General features: G+C 37.2%; 1 pseudogene; it reads left to right on the top strand.

Moving 5' to 3' along the window:
• On the top strand, nt 1–3,724 carry LOC113925535 (annotated as a pseudogene).
• Nucleotides 3,725–5,539: the final 1,815 nt, after the last annotated feature.

Here is a 5,539-nt window from a genome sequence, read left to right as displayed (position 1 = left end):
ATGACATTACCTGATATGGTAAGTGTGTTATCCCTTGTGGCGATGCATAGTTCGTGTTGCAGTGAGTGTGGTGTAGTGATACATTTTCCCCAATGCTAGCAGAAGCACATTCAATGTGTTGTCTCGGTTGACTTCTCTCATTTTTACTAAATAAACCTTGAAGCACCTGGGTGGCTCAGTCGGTTAAGTGTCTGCCTTCAGCTCAGGTGGTGATCCCAGAGTCCTCGGATGGAGCCCCACATCGGTCTCCCTGCTCAGCAGGGAGTCTGCTTCTCCCTCTCCCTCTGCACCTCACCCCAATTAGTGCTAGCTCACTCTCTCTCAAGTAAATAAAATCTTTAAAAATAAATAAACCTATATCTTTAACATACTCCAGAAGAAGCAAGTAATCAGAGGGGTTCTGTCTGTAAAGTTGGTATATAATATAACATAAAATAACAATATGAATCTGTAAAAAAATAAAATAGTATCCTGTTTCCAAACTTTATGGCTACCCTTTATATAAAGGGGAACTGATAACTGATATTTAACTTTCCATTGGTCTCTAGCATTTGTCTTCATCCTACATGTAGGTAAAAGCCCAGTGAAATCAGCCATTATACTCACTTTTAAATTGTTGACTAACAAATTGTTCTTACCTTACTATAGTATCATCTTATAGATTCTAAGGCTATTTCTGTTTCCCTCTTTCCATTGGCTTTTGAAAGCCTGGAACAAAATGTATGTCCCATCTGTACAGAATCTTACTGCATACATTTTGAGAAGTAACCTCATTTCAAGATTCATTTTAACTTTCCTATGACATTTTCCCATTGTACTCTTTTTCTTACCTACTTAAAACAAACTTGCTTTTCTCTTCACAAAGGTAATAAATATTCACTACATAAGATATGTAAAATACATATAAGAAAAAGGAAGAAAATAAAAATGATCAGTCCATTCACCACCTTTTTTTAGTTCTTAATATTTTGTCCTTTTCCCATGCATGTATGTATATGCATTTCTAAAAGTGGCTCATTTTCTACATTTTACACAATGCTTTCTGAATTTAACAATATATTTAACATCTTCAATAGAATTAAATACTATTCTACAACATCATTTTAAGTTGCATGTAAATTACATTTACCTACAAAATGGATATACTGTAATTTAACCAATTTCTTATTGTGTATTCATTTCCCATTCTTTGCCATTATAAACAATAGTGCAACATTGCTGCACATAGTGAATATAACTAAATATTTGCCCTCTCCTTTGATAATTTCCTTAAGATAAATTCCTAAGAGAATAATTAGGCAGAATGCAGAGTCTTAAGGCTTTATAGTGTATTGCCAATATTCCCTAACAAAAGATGGTACCAGCTAAGTACACACACAATGTCTAAGTAGCCCTTGTCCAACCCCCTTACCAATAATTGGGTTGTCTTGGTTTGGTTTTCATTTTATCATTTTTACTCTATTAATTTTATAAGTCACCTTATGTCTTGACTAGAATATGTGGGATATAAACAATTAAAAATAAAAAAAAAAATTCTAGTAAAATAAAAATCCATGTGGCACACATCTGAAAATCAGCTTAAGTAAGATGTTTCTAAACATTCATATCAAAAATTCCCTAAATGCATAAAAGTGTATGATTAGGGTTGTTGGTCCTTGCTGAAATTATTTGATGTCATGTGACTCCTCAATCTTCCCACACACTTGCCAAAAATAAAAGGTTCCAGGAAGGAAGTTCTGTACAAACTCAGACTGTTGTTAATCATATTCTTATTCACACACATGCACATACCAATAACAATCAGTTGATGGTTCACCAAGTTCCATAGCAAAATAAAAAGCAGACAAAGTGGGGCACGTGGGTGGCTCAGTCAGTTAAGCAATGGACTCTTGATTTCGGCTCAGGTCATGATCTCAGGGTCGTGAGATCTAGACTGAGCTCTCTGTCAGTCTCGTGCTGAGCATGGAGCCTGCTTAAGATTCTCTCTCTCTCCCTCTCCATCTGCCCCTCCCCCCAAAAAATAAATAAATCTTAAAAAAAAAAAGCAAAACGTCAGAATTTATTTCATCCAGCCAGAGAAGGCATTTTATTGTGCACTTCTCAAAAAGAAAACGTAGTGTCATGACTTGTAATAATCCACTGTGGTCCAATCACCTTTGCCATCAATCACCTTATTATGTGTGCCAGTGTGTCCCAGGCTTTATAGAAGAAAATGACCTTACTGCCCAACCATCAGATAAGCATGTACTTCGAGTTCTTTTGTAGCCTTCAGGAGTGGATTCGTACTATTCCATCCAAGTTCTCGCCTGGTTTCCTTTTTGATTAACTGGATAAAATTTCAATGTAGATACATAGCTATCAGCCTAGAACCAGTTAGAACAATCTGCCCAGTACCTGGAATGAAACATGCACCCTGGGCCTTATTAACATTATGTTCTGATGGATTGTACTGATGTACCCATACTGAGGGTATATGGTTTGGGAGGTGTAGTGAATTAAATAGTTTCCCCCCAAATCCACATCTACCTGGCACTTCAGAATGTGAATTATTTGGAATAGGGTCTTTACAGATGTAATTAGTTTCATTAAAATGAGGCCATGGGTCATAAAAAGAGGATTAGGAACGTCCTAAATCCAATAACTGATGTCCTTCTAAGAAGGCCATGTGAACACAGAGAGACACACAGGAAAAACACCATGTGAAAATAGAGATTGGAGTGACAGGTATCTACCAGCCAAGAAATGCCAAGTAACCACCAGAAGCGGGAAGAGAGGCATGGAGAGTAGATTCTCCTTCAGAGCCTCCTGAAGGCATCAAACTGCCAACACCTTGATTTTGGACTTCACCCTCCAGAATTGTGAGAAAATAACCTTTCTGTTGTTTTAAGCCACCCAGTTTGTCATACAAAGGTAAGAACATTACTACAAAAAGCATTTATAATAAGCTTTTATTGCAGTCTAGCTGTGGTCTGTGACCCGGTTGATTGCCAGGACTGACTGACTGATCTGGCATCTTAGCCCAGAGTTCCCTTTCTCTGAGAGCTCCGTGTGTGTTCTTCCCAAAGTGTCAATTCAATCAAAAAGAATGACATTTCCAAACTGACAAAGTCTATTCTTAGTCAAGATATATGGGGAGTTACAGTCCCTGCCTAGATCTTTCCAACAAGCATTGACATCCTTTTGCAAGTAAATGTAAGCCGAATCCGTTTTACAAAGTATCTCTCTCCCCCCGATATTTTATTATAGTATCAATAAACCCAGAGTTCTCTACTAGTTTCGTTCAGAAAACATACAAATTACGTAAGATTGCATGTATACAAGGCGGGCCATAGGAGGAAGATGGTGGTGCAGTCGCGCGTTACCCAGGAGGAAATTAAGAAGGAGCCAGAGAAACCGCTCGATCGGGAGAAAACGTGCCCGCTGCTACTGCGTGTTTTTAGCACCAATAACGGCCACCACCACCAAATGGACGAATTTCCCCGTGGAAACGTACCGTCCATCGAGCAGCAGAGCTACACTTGGATGAATGGGCAATTGTTTTTACAGATCCTAAAAGGCCTGGCTATAGAGTAAAGGAGATTGGCAGCACCATGTCTGGGAGGAAGGGGACTGATGACTCCATGACCCTGCAGTCACAGAAGTTCCAAACAGGAGACTATCTGGACATAGCAGTCACACCTCCAAATCAGGCACCAGCTCCTTCAGGCACATGAGACCATATTAAGTTTTATTTACTATTTCTTGAATTATTTTTCATTCAGTTATGTAAAATAAATTCTTTTTCTTCCCCTCATCATTGCCATTAAGCCTTTAAAGTCTAAACAACTTGTAATGCGTCTATCTAGGAATTAGATTTGACTGTGTTACGGTATGGATATTAATAGAAAGTCCATATGTTTCTGGTCCTTCTGTAAAATAAGAAGAAAAGTGCTCTTAGCATCCTTTGTAAAATTGTATTGTTAAATATATGTGTGCAATCAAAAAAAAAAGATTTCATGTATACAAGACTTGACCTTGAAATTCTAGTCACTTCAAAGACAAATCATATTTTCCTTGATCTTACAGCAGAACAGGTACCCTTTATGAATGAGTATAACATAGAAGCTGGAAAATACTTAAATTTATTTTATTTATCCCACAAAGTAAGACTTTGGATGTTAAAGTGAAACTTCATGTCTGCGGAGAGGACCCAAGAAAATTAATCATATCTGTAGGAAACTCCATCAAGTACAAACCTTGTCCATTCCTTTATAGTACTTTTTATGATTTTTCATAGTATTTTTAAAGGAAATCTTGACGATCATTTTTATTTTTTAAAAAATCAACATTATATTGTTTTGGTTTTTTTAAGATTTTATTTATTCATTTGACACAGAGAGAGAGAGGGCACACAAGCAAGGAGAACAGCAGAGGGAGAGGGAGAAGCAGGCTCTCTGATGAGCGGGGAGCCGAATGCGGGGCTCAATCCCAGGACCTTGCTAGACTGGAGCTGAAGGCAGACACTTAACCGACTGAGCCACCTAGGCACCCTAAGTCAACATTACATTGTAAAACAAAATGGAAACTGTTTTGGTCCCTACAGAGGTGGAAAACCAGTTACCTAAATAAATTATTTGTTGTTTATTATTATTTTATTTATTTATTTATTGCTATTTATTGTTTAATAACAATAAATATTATAACATAATATTTATATGATATAATGTGATATGATATAATAATATAAATTTATTATTTATTGTTTAGGGAAGAGATTCTGACCCCACGTCAGCCTCTGAAGCATTCAGTGGACTTGGCTATGCTGAATTTAAGCTACATTGAGAAGGATCTCTTAGTATACAGGACAGACATCAAATTTAACCAGAGAAACCTTTTACTCAGGAGATCAACTAAGCAACCCAATGATTTATATCACTGAAAAAAAAATAGTTGCTGTTAATTAGAAGCTCCCTAAGCTTTCTATACCTCATTTATTCTTTGAATATATTGCCAATGATAATGATATATTAAGTTATTTTAATATCCACTTCGTGGAGATAATAGTATTTGTAATATTGAGAAAAGTCCTTTGATGAAATATTCGGTAAAACACCAAAACAGAATTTTTTTAAAGAACACATTGCCTGTAAACAAAAGAACTCTTAACAGAATGAACTCTGCAGCCTCTTTGCAAACTGGGTCTAGAAACACAAAAAGTCCTGATATATGGGTCTAGTATGAGAAAAGAGGAGCAGGGATTAGTGGTACCAATCTACAGCAAAAGAATGCCTGTGGAGTTTCCGTGTTGCCCTTTCTGCTTCCTCTCCCCCTTGGCCCTTCCTCCTCCACCCTCTGGTACCCCAGGCCATTAGCACATGATTCCAAACTTTCGTTTTCAATCTTCCACCCTTTCAAGAATCTGACGGCATTACATATTGTCTCCACAAAAATGGTGTATTTGCTCACATAATTATGAATACCGTTCTAAGAGCATCTATGGACTCTTTCCATCTAGGGATGGACCTATGTACTTCCTCTTCCTCTTCATTATGAACCTTTG

Source organism: Zalophus californianus, chromosome 2, assembly GCF_009762305.2.
Source record: "Zalophus californianus isolate mZalCal1 chromosome 2, mZalCal1.pri.v2, whole genome shotgun sequence".
Lineage (NCBI taxonomy): Eukaryota > Metazoa > Chordata > Mammalia > Carnivora > Otariidae > Zalophus > Zalophus californianus.
Note: the sequence above shows the minus strand (reverse complement) of the source record. Positions and strands in the feature narration are given on the sequence as shown.